Below are 24894 nucleotides of genomic sequence, written 5' to 3'. Positions count from 1 at the left end.
ACGTGGATCGGCAGATTTTCTGAAAAATAGAGCATCAAAATGCTCAACACAGTTGCTGGATAGTGGCATTTCAAATGTATTAACAACTCTTGTGTTTTATCTGGGTTTACCCACAAACGGACCTTGATCCAAAGGTACTTGGTATTACCTGCCACTTCTTGCTTTACAGTGGATATTTAGTAACTTTTCAAACATGCATGAATATATCCCTAACACGTCACGATAGCAGTTGCAATATCATTTTTTCTTTCAAAAAAGTTCTACTTTTATTTTTTAAATACTGTCCTTGAGCTCCAGTCAAGTGGATTTGGCGGTGTTTTTTTTTTTTCTAGGAGTACTTATATGCTACCATTTCTTGCTATGAGAGAAAAAATATTCTCTTTTGTCTGGGATAAGCACGATTTTAGGTTTCGGATCACTTGAAGGCCTATTTGAAACCAAGGAGACATGGGTGATGGATTTCCGTGATGGCTTCTGTGCTCCAGTGGCGCAATCGGTCAGCGCGCGGTACTTATATGGCAGTATCTGTTGAGCAATGCCGAGGTTGTGAGTTCGAGCCTCACCTGGAGCATGCAGTTTCTTGCTTTTTGCCTTTATTCATGGAAAATGTAATCTGCACTTGCACCCTATGGCCTGAGAACTTTACAACAGGGCAATAAGCGCCCAAAGAAACTCAAGGTTCTTTCCTCAAGGGTGCTTGAATGAGCTGTCTTTCTGTTACACTGACCACATTCTTTAAATTGTGGACCAGAACAGATAAAAACCGCTTGCAATTCTGTAGCAAGTTTACAAGGGAAAATAAAAACAAAGATTTTGCCACCCTTACCTTGTAAAGTAAGAGAACGGATGCCTTCTGAAAGAAAAAAAAAGTCTTTGCTGTCATCTAGCGAAAGCCCCAGTGGCCTAATGGATAAGGCACTGGCCTCATAAGCCAGGGATTGTGGGTTTGAGTCCCATCTGGGGTGTTTGAGATCTTGCTTGACTCTTTTAAGTCACATCTAAAGCAAGGCTTTAGAATAAAACCTTTAGGACTTCCCTTTCCTGTTGCCTTAATTAATATGCGTGCCTTCTCCTAGTAGAACTCAGATTAGTTCAGCAGCATGCTATCAACTGAATGGAAACTTCTGCAAGATGGCTACAAGTCCTCTTGTCCAAAACCAAATCTCCTGCAATGTTTCTGCCAAACAATATGTTCAACTCCAAACAAAGGAAACGCTGCTTTTATTAGGAAAGAGCTTTGCATTTTCTCCGACATTCTCCACACATCCCATTGTGGCATGCAAATCCGGTGGCCTAAAATCTTCAAGCAAAAAAGCCACCCTGACAAGTATCGTTGGTAAGCTTAATTTGCAGGAAGGCATTTTATGTCCTTTTTGTGCCAGTTTCAGAAATGTTTTTCCTGATGTATCAACATGTATACGAATAGCAATCAGAATCGCTCCTTAGAGGTGTGCTTCCTTTGCTTCATATGACATGGTGTTGTTGCATTTGTTGAGATTCAGACTGATAGCCACTGCTTTGGGACACATTCAGAAGTCTTCTTGCCGCAAGCAGTCAGAAATAGAATCTGACGTGGATCGGCAGATTTTCTGAAAAATAGAGCATCAAAATGCTCAACACAGTTGCTGGATAGTGGCATTTCAAATGTATTAACAACTCTTGTGTTTTATCTGGGTTTACCCACAAACGGACCTTGATCCAAAGGTACTTGGTATTACCTGCCACTTCTTGCTTTACAGTGGATATTTAGTAACTTTTCAAACATGCATGAATATATCCCTAACACGTCACGATAGCAGTTGCAATATCATTTTTTCTTTCAAAAAAGTTCTACTTTTATTTTTTAAATACTGTCCTTGAGCTCCAGTCAAGTGGATTTGGCGGTGTTTTTTTTTTTTCTAGGAGTACTTATATGCTACCATTTCTTGCTATGAGAGAAAAAATATTCTCTTTTGTCTGGGATAAGCACGATTTTAGGTTTCGGATCACTTGAAGGCCTATTTGAAACCAAGGAGACATGGGTGATGGATTTCCGTGATGGCTTCTGTGCTCCAGTGGCGCAATCGGTCAGCGCGCGGTACTTATATGGCAGTATCTGTTGAGCAATGCCGAGGTTGTGAGTTCGAGCCTCACCTGGAGCATGCAGTTTCTTGCTTTTTGCCTTTATTCATGGAAAATGTAATCTGCACTTGCACCCTATGGCCTGAGAACTTTACAACAGGGCAATAAGCGCCCAAAGAAACTCAAGGTTCTTTCCTCAAGGGTGCTTGAATGAGCTGTCTTTCTGTTACACTGACCACATTCTTTAAATTGTGGACCAGAACAGATAAAGAAAATGTGCGCCTTCTACTTGATGAAAAGAGGTGTGGAGAGCTGCGACATGGCTTTTCTCTTTCAGAAAACTCATTCTTCTGACTTTGTAGCTCAAACCGCTTGCAATTCTGTAGCAAGTTTACAAGGGAAAATAAAAACAAAGATTTTGCCACCCTTACCTTGTAAAGTAAGAGAACGGATGCCTTCTGAAAGAAAAAAAAAGTCTTTGCTGTCATCTAGCGAAAGCCCCAGTGGCCTAATGGATAAGGCACTGGCCAGGGATTGTGGGTTCAAGGCCCATCTGGGGTGTTTGAGATCTTGCTTGACTCTTTCAAGTCACATCTAAAGCAAGGCTTTAGAATAAAACCTTTAGGACTTCCCTTTCCTGTTGCCTTAATTAATATGCGTGCCTTCTCCTAGTAGAACTCAGATTAGTTCAGCAGCATGCTATCAACTGAATGGAAACTTCTGCAAGATTGCTACAAGTCCTCTTGTCCAAAACCAAATCTCCTGCAATGTTTCTGCCAAACAATATGTTCAACTCCCCACAAAGGAAACGCTGCTTTTATTAGGAAAGAGCTTTGCATTTTCTCCGACATTCTCCAGACATCCCATTGTGGCATGCAAATCCGGTGGCCTAAAATCTTCAAGCAAAAAAGCCACCCTGACAAGTATCGTTGGTAAGCTTAATTTGCAGGAAGGCATTTTATGTCCTTGTTGTGCCAGTTTCAGAAATGTTTTTCCTGATGTATCAACATGTATACGAATAGCAATCAGAATCGCTCCTTAGAGGTGTGCTTCCTTTGCTTCATATGACATGGTGTTGTTGCATTTGTTGAGATTCACACTGATAGCCACTGCTTTGGGACACATTCAGAAGTCTTCTTGCCGCAAGCAGTCAGAAATAGAATCTGACGTGGATCGGCAGATTTTCTGAAAAATAGAGCATCAAAATGCTCAACACAGTTGCTGGATAGTGGCATTTCAAATGTATTAACAACTCTTGTGTTTTATCTGGGTTTACCCACAAACGGACCTTGATCCAAAGGTACTTGGTATTACCTGCCACTTCTTGCTTTACAGTGGATATTTAGTAACTTTTCAAACATGCATGAATATATCCCTAACACGTCACGATAGCAGTTGCAATATCATTTTTTCTTTCAAAAAAGTTCTACTTTTATTTTTTAAATACTGTCCTTGAGCTCCAGTCAAGTGGATTTGGCGGTGTTTTTTTTTTTTCTAGGAGTACTTATATGCTACCATTTCTTGCTATGAGAGAAAAAATATTCTCTTTTGTCTGGGATAAGCACGATTTTAGGTTTCGGATCACTTGAAGGCCTATTTGAAACCAAGGAGACATGGGTGATGGATTTCCGTGATGGCTTCTGTGCTCCAGTGGCGCAATCGGTCAGCGCGCGGTACTTATATGGCAGTATCTGTTGAGCAATGCCGAGGTTGTGAGTTCGAGCCTCACCTGGAGCATGCAGTTTCTTGCTTTTTGCCTTTATTCATGGAAAATGTAATCTGCACTTGCACCCTATGGCCTGAGAACTTTACAACAGGGCAATAAGCGCCCAAAGAAACTCAAGGTTCTTTCCTCAAGGGTGCTTGAATGAGCTGTCTTTCTGTTACACTGACCACATTCTTTAAATTGTGGACCAGAACAGATAAAGAAAATGTGCGCCTTCTACTTGATGAAAAGAGGTGTGGAGAGCTGCGACATGGCTTTTCTCTTTCAGAAAACTCATTCTTCTGACTTTGTAGCTCAAACCGCTTGCAATTCTGTAGCAAGTTTACAAGGGAAAATAAAAACAAAGATTTTGCCACCCTTACCTTGTAAAGTAAGAGAACGGATGCCTTCTGAAAGAAAAAAAAAGTCTTTGCTGTCATCTAGCGAAAGCCCCAGTGGCCTAATGGATAAGGCACTGGCCTCCTAAGCCAGGGATTGTGGGTTCGAGTCCCATCTGGGGTGTTTGAGATCTTGCTTGACTCTTTTAAGTCACATCTAAAGCAAGGCTTTAGAATAAAACCTTTAGGACTTCCCTTTCCTGTTGCCTTAATTAATATGTGTGCCTTCTCCTAGTAGAACTCAGATTAGTTCAGCAGCATGCTATCAACTGAATGGCAACTTCTGCAAGATGGCTACAAGTCCTCTTGTCCAAAACCAAATCTCCTGCAATGTTTCTGCCAAACAATATGTTCAACTCCCCACAAAGGAAACGCTGCTTTTATTAGGAAAGAGCTTTGCATTTTCTCCGACATTCTCCACACATCCCATTGTGGCATGCAAATCCGGTGGCCTAAAATCTTCAAGCAAAAAAGCCACCCTGACAAGTATCGTTGGTAAGCTTAATTTGCAGGAAGGCATTTTATGTCCTTTTTGTGCCAGTTTCAGAAATGTTTTTCCTGATGTATCAACATGTATACGAATAGCAATCAGAATCGCTCCTTAGAGGTGTGCTTCCTTTGCTTCATATGACATGGTGTTGTTGCATTTGTTGAGATTCACACTGATAGCCACTGCTTTGGGACACATTCAGAAGTCTTCTTGCCGCAAGCAGTCAGAAATAGAATCTGACGTGGATCGGCAGATTTTCTGAAAAATAGAGCATCAAAATGCTCAACACAGTTGCTGGATAGTGGCATTTCAAATGTATTAACAACTCTTGTGTTTTATCTGGGTTTACCCACAAACGGACCTTGATCCAAAGGTACTTGGTATTACCTGCCACTTCTTGCTTTACAGTGGATATTTAGTAACTTTTCAAACATGCATGAATATATCCCTAACACGTCACGATAGCAGTTGCAATATCATTTTTTCTTTCAAAAAAGTTCTACTTTTATTTTTAGAATACTGTCCTTGAGTAGTGATGGACGAACTTCCGACGGGACGTTTCGCGAACGCGAAACGCGAACGGGCACAAACGTTCGCGAAAACGACCGTTCGCCGCGGGCTCCATTGACTTCAATGGGAGGCGAATTTCGCAAACCTTTAGGTCGAATTTGCGGCCACGGGGTAATTATTAGGGGGTAGCACGTAGTCCCACCACCTGGACAATAGCATAATACATGTATGAGGTGAATTTGGGATCGATAACTACAAGCATTTTTTTTTTATTTGGGAAATTGTTCTGACAATTCAGGACTATGGAGCTAATGAAGGCAATGGAGGAGAGGGAAGGTCAGGGACCAGGGTAGGCAAACAAGAGGGTGCAGGAGATACAGAGCACTGACAGCAGCACCGTAATACAGAGCACTGACATCAGCACCGTGACATACAGCGCTGACAGCAGCTCCGTGACATACAGCGCTGACAGCAGCTCCGTGACATACAGCGCTGACAGCAGCTCCGTGACATACAGCGCTGACAGCAGCTCCGTGACATACAGCGCTGACAGCAGCTCCGTGACATACAGCGCTGACAGCAGCTCCGTGACATACAGCGCTGACAGCAGCTCCGTGACATACAGCGCTGACAGCAGCTCCGTGACATACAGCGCTGACAGCAGCACCGTGACATACAGCGCTGACAGCAGCTCCGTGACATACAGCGCTGACAGCAGCTCCGTGACATACAGCGCTGACAGCAGCTCCGTGACATACAGCACTGACAGCAGCTCCGTGACATACAGCGCTGACAGCAGCTCCGTGACATACAGCGCTGACAGCAGCACCGTGACATACAGCGCTGACAGCAGCTCCGTGACATACAGCGCTGACAGCAGCTCCGTGACATACAGCGCTGACAGCAGCTCCGTGACATACAGCGCTGACAGCAGCTCCGTGACATACAGCGCTGACAGCAGCTCCGTGACATACAGCGCTGACAGCAGCTCCGTGACATACAGCGCTGACAGCAGCTCCGTGACATACAGCGCTGACAGCAGCTCCGTGACATACAGCGCTGACAGCAGCTCCGTGACATACAGCGCTGACAGCAGCACCGTGACATACAGCGCTGACAGCAGCTCCGTGACATACAGCGCTGACAGCAGCTCCGTGACATACAGCGCTGACAGCAGCTCCGTGACATACAGCGCTGACAGCAGCTCCGTGACATACAGCGCTGACAGCAGCTCCGTGACATACAGCGCTGACAGCAGCTCCGTGACATACAGCGCTGACAGCAGCTCCGTGACATACAGCGCTGACAGCAGCTCCGTGACATACAGCGCTGACAGCAGCTCCGTGACATACAGCGCTGACAGCAGCTCCGTGACATACAGCGCTGACAGCAGCTCCGTGACATACAGCGCTGACAGCAGCTCCGTGACATACAGCGCTGACAGCAGCTCCGTGACATACAGCGCTGACAGCAGCACCGTAAGCAGCCCCAGGAGGAAGTCAGCACAGCACAGGGATGGTGTGATCCCCTCATAATAAGAACCCCCAGGAGGAAGTCAGCACAGCACAGGGATGGTGTGATCCCCTCATAATAAGAACACCCAGGAGGAAGTCAGCACAGCACAGGGATGGTGGGAACCCCTCATAATAAGCAGCCCCAGTAGAAATATGACACCGCTCAACCTCTTCAAAGAGGAGGGTAGGGGCATATAGTACGGTGTGCTTTTTTGGGTCAGGGAAGTGAGCCAAATGAATTAAGAAGGTCTGTGTGCTTGATTCCAAAAATTGTTTATAGACATATACATGGTCTACTGATCACATGTGTTGAATTCCTCCGAGATCCATGCCTCATTCATTTTTAGAAATGTGAGGTAGTTAACACTGTGGTGAGCTAGGCGAGTACGCTTATCGGTCACAATCCCCCCTGCTGCGCTGAACGTCCTTTCGGACAGGACACTGGATGAGGGGCAAGCCAACAGTTCGATTGCAAATTGGGCAAGCTCTGGCCAGAGGTCAAGCCTGCCCACCCAGTAGTCTAGGGGTTCATCACTCCTCAGAGCGTCCACATCGGCCGTTAACCCAATGTAGTCGGACACCTGACGGTCTAGGCGTTCCCTGATGCTGGATCCGGATGACACCTGTCGATGGGTCGGCTGAAAGAATGACCTCATATCCGAAGTCACCAACACATCTTCAAACCGGCCTCTTCTTGCAGGCGCTGTTGGATTGGTACCCGCAAATCCTTCTCTGGGAGTGGGAATTGCTCCTCTGCCAGCGCACGCAAAAGCAGAATGCAGCATTTCTCGAAGCAAGGCCTGGAAGTGCTGCATTCTGACAGCCCTCTGCGACGGCGGTAACATTTCCGCCATTTTGTGTTTGTACCGGGGGTCTAAGTACGTTGCCACCCAGTACTGGTCCTTGACCCTCATGCTTTTTATACGGGGGTCCCTATTAAAACACTGGAGCATGAAGGCCCCCATTTGCACTAAAGTGGAAGCGGTGTGGTGGCCTGGCTCCTGCTCATCATCCAGGATAATGTCGTCCTCTTCATTCTCCTCTCCCCATCCTCGCACAACAGGGATCCCAGAAAGGTTTAAAGCATGCTCTTCTTGCTCCTGCTCATCCGCCCCGGCACCATCCTCCTCTGACTCCTCATCAGACTCCTGTTGTTGACTTGTCTCAGATAGAGTAGCCCCCCCTGGGAATTCATCCAGCATTGCGACTTCCTCATCTTCCCGCTCCTGCTCCTCCACAGCCTGATCAATGACACGACGCAATGCACGCTCCAGAAAGAAGGCATAAGGTACCATGTCACTGATGGCGCCATGGCTGCGACTGACCAGTTTGGTGATCTCCTCAAATGGCCGCAGAAGTCTGCATGTGTCGCGCATGAGCAGCCACTGGCGCGGTGAAAAAAAACCCAGCTCCCCAGAACCGTTTCTTTCGCAGAGTTCATACAGGTAGACGTTAACTGCACGTTTCTGCTGGAGCAGCCTATCAAGCATATAGAAGGTTGAGTTCCATCGCGTCGGGCAATCGCAAATAAGACGTCTGACCGGCAGATGGTGTCGCCGCTGAATGTCAGCAAGGCGAGCCATGGCCGTGTAAGATCTTCTGAAATGGGCCGAGATTTTCCTTGCCTGCCGCAAGATGTCCTGGACCCCAGGGTATTTGACAAGGAATCGCTGCACGACCAAGTTTAAGACGTGTGCCATGCACGGCACGTGCGTGATTTTGCCCTGTTTCAATGCGCTAAGCAGATTGGCACCGTTGTCACACACCACTTTACCAACTGTCAAATTGAGCGGTGTTAGCCACTCATCTGCCTGTGAACGCAAAGCTGAAAGGAGTGCCGGGCCAGTGTGGCTCTTTGCTTCCAGGCACAACAGACGCAGCACGGCATGGCAACGTCTCACCTGGCATGTGGAATAGGTTCTGGGGAGCTTGGGCGGTGCAGTGGAAGAGACGCTAGCAGCGGAAAAGGAGGAGGCAGCTGAGGAGGAGAGGGAGGAGGATGGAGTAGGAGGAGGAGAAGAAGAGTCAGGCCTGCATGCAATCCGTGGCGGTAAAACCAAATCTACACGGGTGCCACGGGTTACATGCTTGACGGCCGTCAGAAGGTTCACCCAGTGGGCAGTAAAACTGATATACCTTCCCTGCCCGTGTTTGCTAGACCACGTGTCTGTGGTCAGATGTATCTTGGCACCGACACTGTGTGCCAGAGATACATTCACTTGCCGCTGAACATGGCCATATAGCTCTGGGATGCCCTTCTCTGAGAAATACTTCCTTCCTGGGACCTTCCATTGTGGTGTTCCAATGGCCACAAATTTGCGAAAGGCCTCCGAGTCCACCAGTTTATATGGCAGTAGTTGGCGGGCTATGAGTTCTGACAAGCCAGCCGCCAACCGTTGGGCAAGAGGGTTATCCGGCGTCATCATTTTTTTACGCTCAAACATTAGGCCCACGGAAGCCTGCCTTTTTGCAGAAAAATGTGAGCTTGGCGTGATGGAAGGTGGAGTGGAGGACAATTGTGAGGAGAGAGGAGAAGGAGAAGTAGAAGACGAGGCTGGACGGTGAGAGCCTGCAGTGTGGCTTTGTGTGTTCCGTTGCTCCCACTGGGCTCGGTGATGGCTGCTCATGTGCCTTCTTAAGGCGGTCGTCCCTAGGTGAGTATTGGGCTTACCGCGACTAACGCGTTGACTGCAAAGATTGCAGATGGCAACGCTATTGTCAGCAGCGGACACGTTAAAAAAAGCCCACACTGCGGAGCCATGTGCCGGTGTCCTGGGAGCGCCAGATGTGACCGTACATGGTCGATGACTCGCTCCTGATACATTTGCAGTCTGCTTTGTCCCTGCTGTGCAATGTAAGTCATTGCTGCTTCTCCTCCCTATCTGCTGGTCCATATCTCCCTCTGAACTCCCCTCCTCTTCCTCTCTTGTGGGCACCCACGTGACATCACTAGACACGTCATCATCAACGTCACCTTCCCCACCGCTATAAGTAGAGTAGGCAGCAACACCGGGGACCAACCTCCTCCTTGGGCTGATCTGGGTACTGGCGTCAGACTGCTGAGTAGCGCTTGTTGCTACCTCCTCTTCCTGATCCAATACCAAGAGTGGCTGCGCATCAGAAATGTCCTCTTGATATGGATCGGAAAATAATTCCAGTGACTCAAGCGGAAGGTATGTGGTGGTGGTGGTGGTGGTCGTGTTGTTGGTGGTAGTGTCTTTGGGGGTGCACATAGCAGAGAGTGAAGAAGAGGGTGCAGATCGAGAGGATGAGGAGGGTGCAGAAGAGTAAGGCTGAGCGAGCCACTCAACCAAGTCTGGTGCATCCTTTAAAGTAATTGAACGCACCTTCTGCAACTTCCCACTTTGGCTCAAGCCTGTTGCTCCTGCCCTACCCCTACCACCCCTGCGGAAGGGCCTGCCTCTTCCTCTGCATGTCATTTTTTAAATGACCCTGTGACAAAACTCTTAGTCCCTATACCGCTGAAGGACTGCTGCAGTATAGGTGAGCGGTCAGCAGTGGTGCACGTCAACCCTATCTATTGTGGACCTATAGCGGTCCTTACAGAACAGCAGACTGTACCGCACTCAAGCCTATGTACCGTAGCACCCTATACCAAGTTACCAGTCCTTATAAGAACTTTTGTGGACCAAGCAGGTTGTGTGTTAGTGATTAGCAGACTGTACGTCAGTCCCTATACCAATGAAGGACTGCTGCAGTATAGGGCAGCGGTCAGCAGTAGTGCACGGCAACCCTATGTATTGTGGACCGATAGCGGTCCTTACAGAACAGCAGACTGTACTGCACTCAGGCCTATGTACCGTAGCACCCTATACCAAGTTACCAGTCCTTATAAGAACTTTTGTGGACCAAGCAGGTTGTGTGTTAGTGATTAGCAGACTGTACGTCAGTCCCTATACCAATGAAGGACTGCTGCAGTATAGGGCAGCGGTCAGCAGTAGTGCACGGCAACCCTATGTATTGTGGACCGATAGCGGTCCTTACAGAACAGCAGACTGTACTGCACTCAGGCCTATGTACCGTAGCACCCTATACCAAGTTACCAGTCCTTATAAAAACTTTTGTGGACCAAGCAGGTTGTGTATTAGTGTTTAGCAGACTGTACGTCAGTCCCTATACCGCTGAAGGACTGCTGCAGTATAGGGCAGCGGTCAGCAGTAGTGCACGGCAACCCTATGTATTGTGGACCGATAGCGGTCCTTACAGAACAGCAGACTGTAACGCACTCAGGCCTATGTACCGTAGCACCCTATACCAAGTTACCAGTCCTTATAAGAACTTTTGTGGACCAAGCAGGTTGTGTGTTAGTGATTAGCAGACTGTACGTCAGTCCCTATACCAATGAAGGACTGCTGCAGTATAGGGCAGCGGTCAGCAGTAGTGCACGGCAACCCTATGTATTGTGGACCGATAGCGGTCCTTACAGAACAGCAGACTGTACTGCACTCAGGCCTATGTACCGTAGCACCCTATACCAAGTTACCAGTCCTTATAAAAACTTTTGTGGACCAAGCAGGTTGTGTATTAGTGTTTAGCAGACTGTACGTCAGTCCCTATACCGCTGAAGGACTGCTGCAGTATAGGGCAGCGGTCAGCAGTAGTGCACGGCAACCCTATGTATTGTGGACCGATAGCGGTCCTTACAGAACAGCAGACTGTAACGCACTCAGGCCTATGTACCGTAGCACCCTATACCAAGTTACCAGTCCTTATAAGAACTTTTGTGGACCAAGCAGGTTGTGTGTTAGTGATTAGCAGACTGTACGTCAGTCCCTATACCAATGAAGGACTGCTGCAGTATAGGGCAGCGGTCAGCAGTAGTGCACGGCAACCCTATGTATTGTGGACCGATAGCGGTCCTTACAGAACAGCAGACTGTACTGCACTCAGGCCTATGTACCGTAGCACCCTATACCAAGTTACCAGTCCTTATAAGAACTTTTGTGGAACAAGCAGGTTGTGTGTTAGTGATTAGCAGACTGTACGTCAGTCCCTATACCGCTGAAGGACTGCTGCAGTATAGGTGAGCGGTCAGCAGTGGTGCACGTCAACCCTATCTATTGTGGACCGATAGCGGTCCTTACAGAACAGCAGACTGTAACGCACTCAGGCCTATGTACCGTAGCACCCTATACCAAGTTACCAGTCCTTATAAGAACTTTTGTGGACCAAGCAGGTTGTGTGTTAGTGATTAGCAGACTGTACGTCAGTCCCTATACCAATGAAGGACTGCTGCAGTATAGGGCAGCGGTCAGCAGTAGTGCACGGCAACCCTATGTATTGTGGACCGATAGCGGTCCTTACAGAACAGCAGACTGTAACGCACTCAGGCCTATGTACCGTAGCACCCTATACCAAGTTACCAGTCCTTATAAGAACTTTTGTGGACCAAGCAGGTTGTGTGTTAGTGATTAGCAGACTGTACGTCAGTCCCTATACCAATGAAGGACTGCTGCAGTATAGGGCAGCGGTCAGCAGTAGTGCACGGCAACCCTATGTATTGTGGACCGATAGCGGTCCTTACAGAACAGCAGACTGTAACGCACTCAGGCCTATGTACCGTAGCACCCTATACCAAGTTACCAGTCCTTATAAGAACTTTTGTGGACCAAGCAGGTTGTGTGTTAGTGATTAGCAGACTGTACGTCAGTCCCTATACCAATGAAGGACTGCTGCAGTATAGGGCAGCGGTCAGCAGTAGTGCACGGCAACCCTATGTATTGTGGACCGATAGCGGTCCTTACAGAACAGCAGACTGTACTGCACTCAGGCCTATGTACCGTAGCACCCTATACCAAGTTACCAGTCCTTATAAGAACTTTTGTGGACCAAGCAGGTTGTGTGTTAGTGATTAGCAGACTGTACGTCAGTCCCTATACCAATGAAGGACTGCTGCAGTATAGGGCAGCGGTCAGCAGTAGTGCACGGCAACCCTATGTATTGTGGACCGATAGCGGTCCTTACAGAACAGCAGACTGTACTGCACTCAGGCCTATGTACCGTAGCACCCTATACCAAGTTACCAGTCCTTATAAAAACTTTTGTGGACCAAGCAGGTTGTGTATTAGTGTTTAGCAGACTGTACGTCAGTCCCTATACCGCTGAAGGACTGCTGCAGTATAGGGCAGCGGTCAGCAGTAGTGCACGGCAACCCTATGTATTGTGGACCGATAGCGGTCCTTACAGAACAGCAGACTGTAACGCACTCAAGCCTATGTACCGTAGCACCCTATACCAAGTTACCAGTCCTTATAAGAACTTTTGTGGACCAAGCAGGTTGTGTATTAGTGTTTAGCAGACTGTACGTCAGTCCCTATACCGCTGAAGGACTGCTGCAGTATAGGGCAGCGGTCAGCAGTAGTGCACGGCAACCCTATGTATTGTGGACCGATAGCGGTCCTTACAGAACAGCAGACTGTAACGCACTCAGGCCTATGTACCGTAGCACCCTATACCAAGTTACCAGTCCTTATAAGAACTTTTGTGGACCAAGCAGGTTGTGTGTTAGTGATTAGCAGACTGTACGTCAGTCCCTATACCAATGAAGGACTGCTGCAGTATAGGGCAGCGGTCAGCAGTAGTGCACGGCAACCCTATGTATTGTGGACCGATAGCGGTCCTTACAGAACAGCAGACTGTAACGCACTCAGGCCTATGTACCGTAGCACCCTATACCAAGTTACCAGTCCTTATAAGAACTTTTGTGGACCAAGCAGGTTGTGTGTTAGTGATTAGCAGACTGTACGTCAGTCCCTATACCAATGAAGGACTGCTGCAGTATAGGGCAGCGGTCAGCAGTAGTGCACGGCAACCCTATGTATTGTGGACCGATAGCGGTCCTTACAGAACAGCAGACTGTACTGCACTCAGGCCTATGTACCGTAGCACCCTATACCAAGTTACCAGTCCTTATAAGAACTTTTGTGGACCAAGCAGGTTGTGTATTAGTGTTTAGCAGACTGTGCGTCAGTCCCTATACCGCTGAAGGACTGCTGCAGTATAGGGCAGCGGTCAGCAGTAGTGCACGGCAACCCTATGTATTGTGGACCGATAGCGGTCCTTACAGAACAGCAGACTGTACCGCACCCAAGCCTATGTACCGTAGCACCCTAGACAGACCAAGTTACCAGTCCTGATAAAGAGCTTTGTGGAACAAGTGAGTTGTGAATGATTAGCAGACTGCAGCAGAAGGGCAGCAGTCAAGTATAATATTCTTTCTATATTTGGAAGAAAGAATATTATACGTGTACAAGCCTATTACCGTACCACTGATACCAGTCCTGAAAAGAACCTTTGTGGAACTAATAGTAACAGCAAGTCTTTAAAATTATCCTCACTGCCTGACACACTGCTTCCTGCCTGTCCCTATACAAATTGGCAAAAAAGAGTAGGCTGGAACGATTAGCTGGAACAGCTCTTTTGTGGACCTGATAGTAACAGCTAATGATGATGATGATGATGATGATGAAGAAAGACTAATCTGGCTGAGCTGTCCCTAAAATAGCAGCATACAGCGCTCTGTCCCTTTATCTAAACTGACAAAAGAAACTCAGGCTGCTGACCTAACACCTATACCAGTCCTGAAAAGAACTTTTGTGTACCAAATAGCTAGCGTTTTCTCTGTCCCTACTCCACACAGGATCCTTTCCCTACAGTGACAGAAGAAAGAATGTAAAATGGCCACCGGATCGGGTGTATTTATAGGTTAGGGGGAATGTCCAAGTGTCCATGAGCTGTCATGTCTCAATTGGTTGTCCTGTAACACATGATAAACGTGTCACGAAAGGTTAAAGTTCTTGTATACATTAAACACGTAAGTCCGCCGGGGCGAACGACGGAAAAAGGCGTTCGAACCCGCGGACGGCGAAAGTCGGAAATTCGCCGCGAAACGACCGCCGGGCGAACCGTTCGGCCATCACTATCCTTGAGCTCCAGTCAAGTGGATTTGGCGGTGTTTTTTTTTTTCTAGGAGTACTTATATGCTACCATTTCTTGCTATGAGAGAAAAAATATTCTCTTTTGTCTGGGATAAGCACGATTTTAGGTTTCGGATCACTTGAAGGCCTATTTGAAACCAAGGAGACATGGGTGATGGATTTCCGTGATGGCTTCTGTGCTCCAGTGGCGCAATCGGTCAGCGCGCGGTACTTATATGGCAGTATCTGTTGAGCAATGCCGAGGTTGTGAGTTCGAGCCTCACCTGGAGCATGCAGTTTCTTGCTTTTTGCCTTTATTCATGGAAAATGTAATCTGCACTTGCACCCTATGGCCTGAGAACTTTACAACAGGGCAATAAGCGCCCAAAGAAACTCAAGGTTCTTTCCTCAAGGGTGCTTGAATGAGCTGTCTTTCTGTTACACTGACCACATTCTTTAAATTGTGGACCAGAACAGATAAAGAAAATGTGCGCCTTCTACTTGATGAAAAGAGGTGTGGAGAGCTGCGACATGGCTTTTCTCTTTCAGAAAACTCATTCTTCTGACTTTGTAGCTCAAACCGCTTGCAATTCTGTAGCAAGTTTACAAGGGAAAATAAAAACAAAGATTTTGCCACCCTTACCTTGTAAAGTAAGAGAACGGATGCCTTCTGAAAGAAAAAAAGAGTCCCATCTGGGGTGTTTGAGATCTTGCTTGACTCTTTTAAGTCACATCTAAAGCAAGGCTTTAGAATAAAACCTTTAGGACTTCCCTTTCCTGTTGCCTTAATTAATATGCGTGCCTTCTCCTAGTAGAACTCAGATTAGTTCAGCAGCATGCTATCAACTGAATGGAAACTTCTGCAAGATGGCTACAAGTCCTCTTGTCCAAAACCAAATCTCCTGCAATGTTTCTGCCAAACAATATGTTCAACTCCCCACAAAGGAAACGCTGCTTTTATTAGGAAAGAGCTTTGCATTTTCTCCGACATTCTCCACACATCCCATTGTGGCATGCAAATCCGGTGGCCTAAAATCTTCAAGCAAAAAAGCCACCCTGACAAGTATCGTTGGTAAGCTTAATTTGCAGGAAGGCATTTTATGTCCTTTTTGTGCCAGTTTCAGAAATGTTTTTCCTGATGTATCAACATGTATACGAATAGCAATCAGAATCGCTCCTTAGAGGTGTGCTTCCTTTGCTTCATATGACATGGTGTTGTTGCATTTGTTGAGATTCACACTGATAGCCACTGCTTTGGGACACATTCAGAAGTCTTCTTGCCGCAAGCAGTCAGAAATAGAATCTGACGTGGATCGGCAGATTTTCTGAAAAATAGAGCATCAAAATGCTCAACACAGTTGCTGGATAGTGGCATTTCAAATGTATTAACAACTCTTGTGTTTTATCTGGGTTTACCCACAAACGGACCTTGATCCAAAGGTACTTGGTATTACCTGCCACTTCTTGCTTTACAGTGGATATTTAGTAACTTTTCAAACATGCATGAATATATCCCTAACACGTCACGATAGCAGTTGCAATATCATTTTTTCTTTCAAAAAAGTTCTACTTTTATTTTTTAAATACTGTCCTTGAGCTCCAGTCAAGTGGATTTGGCGGTGTTTTTTTTTTTCTAGGAGTACTTATATGCTACCATTTCTTGCTATGAGAGAAAAAAATATTCTCTTTTGTCTGGGATAAGCACGATTTTAGGTTTCGGATCACTTGAAGGCCTATTTGAAACCAAGGAGACATGGGTGATGGATTTCCTTGATGGCTTCTGTGCTCCAGTGGCGCAATCGGTCAGCGCGTGGTACTTATATGGCAGTATCTGTTGAGCAATGCCGAGGTTGTGAGTTCGAGCCTCACCTGGAGCATGCAGTTTCTTGCTTTTTGCCTTTATTCATGGAAAATGTAATCTGCACTTGCACCCTATGGCCTGAGAACTTTACAACAGGGCAATAAGCGCCCAAAGAAACTCAAGGTTCTTTCCTCAAGGGTGCTTGAATGAGCTGTCTTTCTGTTACACTGACCACATTCTTTAAATTGTGGACCAGAACAGATAAAGAAAATGTGCGCCTTCTACTTGATGAAAAGAGGTGTGGAGAGCTGCGACATGGCTTTTCTCTTTCAGAAAACTCATTCTTCTGACTTTGTAGCTCAAACCGCTTGCAATTCTGTAGCAAGTTTACAAGGGAAAATAAAAACAAAGATTTTGCCACCCTTACCTTGTAAAGTAAGAGAACGGATGCCTTCTGAAAGAAAAAAAAAGTCTTTGCTGTCATCTAGCGAAAGCCCCAGTGGCCTAATGGATAAGGCACTGGCCTCCTAAGCCAGGTATTGTGGGTTCGAGTCCCATCTGGGGTGTTTGAGATCTTGCTTGACTCTTTCAAGTCACATCTAAAGCAAGGCTTTAGAATAAAACCTTTAGGACTTCCCTTTCCTGTTGCCTTAATTAATATGTGTGCCTTCTCCTAGTAGAACTCAGATTAGTTCAGCAGCATGCTATCAACTGAATGGCAACTTCTGCAAGATGGCTACAAGTCCTCTTGTCCAAAACCAAATCTCCTGCAATGTTTCTGCCAAACAATATGTTCAACTCCCCACAAAGGAAACGCTGCTTTTATTAGGAAAGAGCTTTGCATTTTCTCCGACATTCTCCACACATCCCATTGTGGCATGCAAATCCGGTGGCCTAAAATCTTCAAGCAAAAAAGCCACCCTGACAAGTATCGTTGGTAAGCTTAATTTGCAGGAAGGCATTTTATGTCCTTTTTGTGCCAGTTTCAGAAATGTTTTTCCTGATGTATCAACATGTATACGAATAGCAATCAGAATCGCTCCTTAGAGGTGTGCTTCCTTTGCTTCATATGACATGGTGTTGTTGCATTTGTTGAGATTCACACTGATAGCCACTGCTTTGGGACACATTCAGAAGTCTTCTTGCCGCAAGCAGTCAGAAATAGAATCTGACGTGGATCGGCAGATTTTCTGAAAAATAGAGCATCAAAATGCTCAACACAGTTGCTGGATAGTGGCATTTCAAATGTATTAACAACTCTTGTGTTTTATCTGGGTTTACCCACAAACGGACCTTGATCCAAAGGTACTTGGTATTACCTGCCACTTCTTGCTTTACAGTGGATATTTAGTAACTTTTCAAACATGCATGAATATATCCCTAACACGTCACGATAGCAGTTGCAATATCATTTTTTCTTTCAAAAAAGTTCTACTTTTATTTTTAGAATACTGTCCTTGAGCTCCAGTCAAGTGGATTTGGCGGTGTTTTTTTTTTTCTAGGAGTACTTATATGCTACCATTTCTTGCTATGAGAGAAAAAATATTCTCTTTTGTCTGGGATAAGCACGATTTTAGGTTTCGGATCACTTGAAGGCCTATTTGAAACCAAGGAGACATGGGTGATGGATTTCCGTGATGGCTTCTGTGCTCCAGTGGCGCAATCGGTCAGCGCGCGGTACTTATATGGCAGTATCTGTTGAGCAATGCCGAGGTTGTGAGTTCGAGCCTCACCTGGAGCATGCAGTTTCTTGCTTTTTGCCTTTATTCATGGAAAATGTAATCTGCACTTGCACCCTATGGCCTGAGAACTTTACAACAGGGCAATAAGCGCCCAAAGAAACTCAAGGTTCTTTCCTCAAGGGTGCTTGAATGAGCTGTCTTTCTGTTACACTGACCACATTCTTTAAATTGTGGACCAGAACAGATAAAGAAAATGTGCGCCTTCTACTTGATGAAAAGAGGTGTGGAGAGCTGCGACATGGCTTTTCTCTTTCAGAAAACTCATTCTTCTGACTTTGTAGCTCAAACCGCTTGCAATTCTGTAGCAAGTTTACAAGGGAAAATAAAAACAAAGATTTTGCCACCCTTACCTTGTAAAGTAAGAGAACGGATGCCTTCTGAAAGAAAAAAAAAGTCTTTGCTGTCATCTAGCGAAAGCCCCAGTGGCCTAATGGATAAGGCACTGGCCTCCTAAGCCAGGGATTGTGGGTTCGAGTCCCATCTGGGGTGTTTGAGATCTTGCTTGACTCTTTTAAGTCACATCTAAAGCAAGGCTTTAGAATAAAACCTTTAGGACTTCCCTTTCCTGTTGCCTTAATTAATATGTGTGCCTTCTCCTAGTAGAACTCAGATTAGTTCAGCAGCATGCTATCAACTGAATGGCAACTTCTGCAAGATGGCTACAAGTCCTCTTGTCCAAAACCAAATCTCCTGCAATGTTTCTGCCAAACAATATGTTCAACTCCCCACAAAGGAAACGCTGCTTTTATTAGGAAAGAGCTTTGCATTTTCTCCGACATTCTCCACACATCCCATTGTGGCATGCAAATCCGGTGGCCTAAAATCTTCAAGCAAAAAAGCCACCCTGACAAGTATCGTTGGTAAGCTTAATTTGCAGGAAGGCATTTTATGTCCTTTTTGTGCCAGTTTCAGAAATGTTTTTCCTGATGTATCAACATGTATACGAATAGCAATCAGAATCGCTCCTTAGAGGTGTGCTTCCTTTGCTTCATATGACATGGTGTTGTTGCATTTGTTGAGATTCACACTGATAGCCACTGCTTTGGGACACATTCAGAAGTCTTCTTGCCGCAAGCAGTCAGAAATAGAATCTGACGTGGATCGGCAGATTTTCTGAAAAATAGAGCATCGAAATGCTCAACACAGTTGCTGGATAGTGGCATTTCAAATGTATTAACAACTCTTGTGTTTTATCTGGGTTTATCCACAAACGGACCTTGATCCAAAGGTACTTGGTATTACCTGCCACTTCTTGCTTTACAGTGGATATTTAGTAACTTTTCAAACATGCATGAATATATCCCTAACACGTCACGATAGCAGTTGCAATATCATTTTTTCTTTCAAAAAAGTTCTACTTTTATTTTTAGAATACTGTCCTTGAGCTCCAGTCAAGTGGATTTGGCGGTGTTTTTTTTTTTCTAGGAGTACTTATATGCTACCATTTCTTGCTATGAGAGAAAAAATATTCTCTTTTGTCTGGGATAAGCACGATTTTAGGTTTCGGATCACTTGAAGGCCTATTTGAAACCAAGGAGACATGGGTGATGGATTTCCGTGATGGCTTCTGTGCTCCAGTGGCGCAATCGGTCAGCGCGCGGTACTTATATGGCAGTATCTGTTGAGCAATGCCGAGGTTGTGAGTTCGAGCCTCACCTGGAGCATGCAGTTTCTTGCTTTTTGCCTTTATTCATGGAAAATGTAATCTGCACTTGCACCCTATGGCCTGAGAACTTTACAACAGGGCAATAAGCGCCCAAAGAAACTCAAGGTTCTTTCCTCAAGGGTGCTTGAATGAGCTGTCTTTCTGTTACACTGACCACATTCTTTAAATTGTGGACCAGAACAGATAAAGAAAATGTGCGCCTTCTACTTGATGAAAAGAGGTGTGGAGAGCTGCGACATGGCTTTTCTCTTTCAGAAAACTCATTCTTCTGACTTTGTAGCTCAAACCGCTTGCAATTCTGTAGCAAGTTTACAAGGGAAAATAAAAACAAAGATTTTGCCACCCTTACCTTGTAAAGTAAGAGAACGGATGCCTTCTGAAAGAAAAAAAAAGTCTTTGCTGTCATCTAGCGAAAGCCCCAGTGGCCTAATGGATAAGGCACTGGCCAGGGATTGTGGGTTCAAGGCCCATCTGGGGTGTTTGAGATCTTGCTTGACTCTTTCAAGTCACATCTAAAGCAAGGCTTTAGAATAAAACCTTTAGGACTTCCCTTTCCTGTTGCCTTAATTAATATGCGTGCCTTCTCCTAGTAGAACTCAGATTAGTTCAGCAGCATGCTATCAACTGAATGGAAACTTCTGCAAGATTGCTACAAGTCCTCTTGTCCAAAACCAAATCTCCTGCAATGTTTCTGCCAAACAATATGTTCAACTCCCCACAAAGGAAACGCTGCTTTTATTAGGAAAGAGCTTTGCATTTTCTCCGACATTCTCCAGACATCCCATTGTGGCATGCAAATCCGGTGGCCTAAAATCTTCAAGCAAAAAAGCCACCCTGACAAGTATCGTTGGTAAGCTTAATTTGCAGGAAGGCATTTTATGTCCTTGTTGTGCCAGTTTCAGAAATGTTTTTCCTGATGTATCAACATGTATACGAATAGCAATCAGAATCGCTCCTTAGAGGTGTGCTTCCTTTGCTTCATATGACATGGTGTTGTTGCATTTGTTGAGATTCACACTGATAGCCACTGCTTTGGGACACATTCAGAAGTCTTCTTGCCGCAAGCAGTCAGAAATAGAATCTGACGTGGATCGGCAGATTTTCTGAAAAATAGAGCATCAAAATGCTCAACACAGTTGCTGGATAGTGGCATTTCAAATGTATTAACAACTCTTGTGTTTTATCTGGGTTTACCCACAAACGGACCTTGATCCAAAGGTACTTGGTATTACCTGCCACTTCTTGCTTTACAGTGGATATTTAGTAACTTTTCAAACATGCATGAATATATCCCTAACACGTCACGATAGCAGTTGCAATATCATTTTTTCTTTCAAAAAAGTTCTACTTTTATTTTTTAAATACTGTCCTTGAGCTCCAGTCAAGTGGATTTGGCGGTGTTTTTTTTTTTTCTAGGAGTACTTATATGCTACCATTTCTTGCTATGAGAGAAAAAATATTCTCTTTTGTCTGGGATAAGCACGATTTTAGGTTTCGGATCACTTGAAGGCCTATTTGAAACCAAGGAGACATGGGTGATGGATTTCCGTGATGGCTTCTGTGCTCCAGTGGCGCAATCGGTCAGCGCGCGGTACTTATATGGCAGTATCTGTTGAGCAATGCCGAGGTTGTGAGTTCGAGCCTCACCTGGAGCATGCAGTTTCTTGCTTTTTGCCTTTATTCATGGAAAATGTAATCTGCACTTGCACCCTATGGCCTGAGAACTTTACAACAGGGCAATAAGCGCCCAAAGAAACTCAAGGTTCTTTCCTCAAGGGTGCTTGAATGAGCTGTCTTTCTGTTACACTGACCACATTCTTTAAATTGTGGACCAGAACAGATAAAAACCGCTTGCAATTCTGTAGCAAGTTTACAAGGGAAAATAAAAACAAAGATTTTGCCACCCTTACCTTGTAAAGTAAGAGAACGGATGCCTTCTGAAAGAAAAAAAAAGTCTTTGCTGTCATCTAGCGAAAGCCCCAGTGGCCTAATGGATAAGGCACTGGCCTCATAAGCCAGGGATTGTGGGTTTGAGTCCCATCTGGGGTGTTTGAGATCTTGCTTGACTCTTTTAAGTCACATCTAAAGCAAGGCTTTAGAATAAAACCTTTAGGACTTCCCTTTCCTGTTGCCTTAATTAATATGCGTGCCTTCTCCTAGTAGAACTCAGATTAGTTCAGCAGCATGCTATCAACTGAATGGAAACTTCTGCAAGATGGCTACAAGTCCTCTTGTCCAAAACCAAATCTCCTGCAATGTTTCTGCCAAACAATATGTTCAACTCCAAACAAAGGAAACGCTGCTTTTATTAGGAAAGAGCTTTGCATTTTCTCCGACATTCTCCACACATCCCATTGTGGCATGCAAATCCGGTGGCCTAAAATCTTCAAGCAAAAAAGCCACCCTGACAAGTATCGTTGGTAAGCTTAATTTGCAGGAAGGCATTTTATGTCCTTTTTGTGCCAGTTTCAGAAATGTTTTTCCTGATGTATCAACATGTATACGAATAGCAATCAGAATCGCTCCTTAGAGGTGTGCTTCCTTTGCTTCATATGACATGGTGTTGTTGCATTTGTTGAGATTCACACTGATAGCCACTGCTTTGGGACACATTCAGAAGTCTTCTTGCCGCAAGCAGTCAGAAATAGAATCTGACGTGGATCGGCAGATTTTCTGAAAAATAGAGCATCAAAATGCTCAACACAGTTGCTGGATAGTGGCATTTCAAATGTATTAACAACTCTTGTGTTTTATCTGGGTTTACCCACAAACGGACCTTGATCCAAAGGTACTTGGTATTACCTGCCACTTCTTGCTTTACAGTGGATATTTAGTAACTTTTCAAACATGCATGAATATATCCCTAACACGTCACGATAGCAGTTGCAATATCATTTTTTCTTTCAAAAAAGTTCTACTTTTATTTTTTAAATACTGTCCTTGAGCTCCAGTCAAGTGGATTTGGCGGTGTTTTTTTTTTTTCTAGGAGTACTTATATGCTACCATTTCTTGCTATGAGAGAAAAAATATTCTCTTTTGTCTGGGATAAGCACGATTTTAGGTTTCGGATCACTTGAAGGCCTATTTGAAACCAAGGAGACATGGGTGATGGATTTCCGTGATGGCTTCTGTGCTCCAGTGGCGCAATCGGTCAGCGCGCGGTACTTATATGGCAGTATCTGTTGAGCAATGCCGAGGTTGTGAGTTCGAGCCTCACCTGGAGCATGCAGTTTCTTGCTTTTTGCCTTTATTCATGGAAAATGTAATCTGCACTTGCACCCTATGGCCTGAGAACTTTACAACAGGGCAATAAGCGCCCAAAGAAACTCAAGGTTCTTTCCTCAAGGGTGCTTGAATGAGCTGTCTTTCTGTTACACTGACCACATTCTTTAAATTGTGGACCAGAACAGATAAAGAAAATGTGCGCCTTCTACTTGATGAAAAGAGGTGTGGAGAGCTGCGACATGGCTTTTCTCTTTCAGAAAACTCATTCTTCTGACTTTGTAGCTCAAACCGCTTGCAATTCTGTAGCAAGTTTACAAGGGAAAATAAAAACAAAGATTTTGCCACCCTTACCTTGTAAAGTAAGAGAACGGATGCCTTCTGAAAGAAAAAAAAAGTCTTTGCTGTCATCTAGCGAAAGCCCCAGTGGCCTAATGGATAAGGCACTGGCCAGGGATTGTGGGTTCAAGGCCCATCTGGGGTGTTTGAGATCTTGCTTGACTCTTTCAAGTCACATCTAAAGCAAGGCTTTAGAATAAAACCTTTAGGACTTCCCTTTCCTGTTGCCTTAATTAATATGCGTGCCTTCTCCTAGTAGAACTCAGATTAGTTCAGCAGCATGCTATCAACTGAATGGAAACTTCTGCAAGATTGCTACAAGTCCTCTTGTCCAAAACCAAATCTCCTGCAATGTTTCTGCCAAACAATATGTTCAACTCCCCACAAAGGAAACGCTGCTTTTATTAGGAAAGAGCTTTGCATTTTCTCCGACATTCTCCAGACATCCCATTGTGGCATGCAAATCCGGTGGCCTAAAATCTTCAAGCAAAAAAGCCACCCTGACAAGTATCGTTGGTAAGCTTAATTTGCAGGAAGGCATTTTATGTCCTTGTTGTGCCAGTTTCAGAAATGTTTTTCCTGATGTATCAACATGTATACGAATAGCAATCAGAATCGCTCCTTAGAGGTGTGCTTCCTTTGCTTCATATGACATGGTGTTGTTGCATTTGTTGAGATTCACACTGATAGCCACTGCTTTGGGACACATTCAGAAGTCTTCTTGCCGCAAGCAGTCAGAAATAGAATCTGACGTGGATCGGCAGATTTTCTGAAAAATAGAGCATCAAAATGCTCAACACAGTTGCTGGATAGTGGCATTTCAAATGTATTAACAACTCTTGTGTTTTATCTGGGTTTACCCACAAACGGACCTTGATCCAAAGGTACTTGGTATTACCTGCCACTTCTTGCTTTACAGTGGATATTTAGTAACTTTTCAAACATGCATGAATATATCCCTAACACGTCACGATAGCAGTTGCAATATCATTTTTTCTTTCAAAAAAGTTCTACTTTTATTTTTTAAATACTGTCCTTGAGCTCCAGTCAAGTGGATTTGGCGGTGTTTTTTTTTTTTCTAGGAGTACTTATATGCTACCATTTCTTGCTATGAGAGAAAAAATATTCTCTTTTGTCTGGGATAAGCACGATTTTAGGTTTCGGATCACTTGAAGGCCTATTTGAAACCAAGGAGACATGGGTGATGGATTTCCGTGATGGCTTCTGTGCTCCAGTGGCGCAATCGGTCAGCGCGCGGTACTTATATGGCAGTATCTGTTGAGCAATGCCGAGGTTGTGAGTTCGAGCCTCACCTGGAGCATGCAGTTTCTTGCTTTTTGCCTTTATTCATGGAAAATGTAATCTGCACTTGCACCCTATGGCCTGAGAACTTTACAACAGGGCAATAAGCGCCCAAAGAAACTCAAGGTTCTTTCCTCAAGGGTGCTTGAATGAGCTGTCTTTCTGTTACACTGACCACATTCTTTAAATTGTGGACCAGAACAGATA

The 24894-nt window shown here is 45.0% G+C and overlaps 13 non-coding genes across 13 annotated transcripts; all 13 read left to right on the top strand.

The window, feature by feature from the left end:
• The first annotated feature begins 478 nt into the window (after positions 1-478).
• On the top strand, positions 479-571 carry TRNAI-UAU (transfer RNA isoleucine (anticodon UAU)). The gene is given in 2 exon segments: positions 479-516; positions 536-571. It is a non-coding gene; the product is annotated as a tRNA-Ile (tRNA).
• Positions 572-2048: 1477 nt separating this feature from the next.
• TRNAI-UAU (transfer RNA isoleucine (anticodon UAU)) lies at positions 2049-2141 on the top strand. The gene is given in 2 exon segments: positions 2049-2086; positions 2106-2141. It is a non-coding gene; the product is annotated as a tRNA-Ile (tRNA).
• Positions 2142-3705: 1564 nt separating this feature from the next.
• TRNAI-UAU (transfer RNA isoleucine (anticodon UAU)) lies at positions 3706-3798 on the top strand. Its single transcript is given in 2 exon segments — positions 3706-3743; positions 3763-3798. It is a non-coding gene; the product is annotated as a tRNA-Ile (tRNA).
• Positions 3799-4215: 417 nt separating this feature from the next.
• Positions 4216-4288, top strand: TRNAR-CCU (transfer RNA arginine (anticodon CCU)). Its single transcript has one exon. It is a non-coding gene; the product is annotated as a tRNA-Arg (tRNA).
• A 10526-nt stretch (positions 4289-14814) lies between these two features.
• TRNAI-UAU (transfer RNA isoleucine (anticodon UAU)) lies at positions 14815-14907 on the top strand. Its single transcript is given in 2 exon segments — positions 14815-14852; positions 14872-14907. It is a non-coding gene; the product is annotated as a tRNA-Ile (tRNA).
• Positions 14908-16399: 1492 nt separating this feature from the next.
• On the top strand, positions 16400-16492 carry TRNAI-UAU (transfer RNA isoleucine (anticodon UAU)). Its single transcript is given in 2 exon segments — positions 16400-16437; positions 16457-16492. It is a non-coding gene; the product is annotated as a tRNA-Ile (tRNA).
• A 417-nt stretch (positions 16493-16909) lies between these two features.
• Positions 16910-16982, top strand: TRNAR-CCU (transfer RNA arginine (anticodon CCU)). Its single transcript has one exon. It is a non-coding gene; the product is annotated as a tRNA-Arg (tRNA).
• A 1082-nt stretch (positions 16983-18064) lies between these two features.
• TRNAI-UAU (transfer RNA isoleucine (anticodon UAU)) lies at positions 18065-18157 on the top strand. Its single transcript is given in 2 exon segments — positions 18065-18102; positions 18122-18157. It is a non-coding gene; the product is annotated as a tRNA-Ile (tRNA).
• Positions 18158-18574: 417 nt separating this feature from the next.
• Positions 18575-18647, top strand: TRNAR-CCU (transfer RNA arginine (anticodon CCU)). Its single transcript has one exon. It is a non-coding gene; the product is annotated as a tRNA-Arg (tRNA).
• A 1082-nt stretch (positions 18648-19729) lies between these two features.
• Positions 19730-19822, top strand: TRNAI-UAU (transfer RNA isoleucine (anticodon UAU)). Its single transcript is given in 2 exon segments — positions 19730-19767; positions 19787-19822. It is a non-coding gene; the product is annotated as a tRNA-Ile (tRNA).
• Positions 19823-21386: 1564 nt separating this feature from the next.
• On the top strand, positions 21387-21479 carry TRNAI-UAU (transfer RNA isoleucine (anticodon UAU)). The gene is given in 2 exon segments: positions 21387-21424; positions 21444-21479. It is a non-coding gene; the product is annotated as a tRNA-Ile (tRNA).
• A 1477-nt stretch (positions 21480-22956) lies between these two features.
• On the top strand, positions 22957-23049 carry TRNAI-UAU (transfer RNA isoleucine (anticodon UAU)). The gene is given in 2 exon segments: positions 22957-22994; positions 23014-23049. It is a non-coding gene; the product is annotated as a tRNA-Ile (tRNA).
• A 1564-nt stretch (positions 23050-24613) lies between these two features.
• TRNAI-UAU (transfer RNA isoleucine (anticodon UAU)) lies at positions 24614-24706 on the top strand. Its single transcript is given in 2 exon segments — positions 24614-24651; positions 24671-24706. It is a non-coding gene; the product is annotated as a tRNA-Ile (tRNA).
• Positions 24707-24894: the final 188 nt, after the last annotated feature.

Source organism: Lithobates pipiens, unplaced genomic scaffold, assembly GCF_037356315.1.
Source record: "Lithobates pipiens isolate NorthernLeopardFrog02 unplaced genomic scaffold, aLitPip1_a1.2 Scaffold_8, whole genome shotgun sequence".
NCBI classification, from domain to species: Eukaryota; Metazoa; Chordata; class Amphibia; order Anura; family Ranidae; genus Lithobates; species Lithobates pipiens.
Note: the sequence above shows the minus strand (reverse complement) of the source record. Positions and strands in the feature narration are given on the sequence as shown.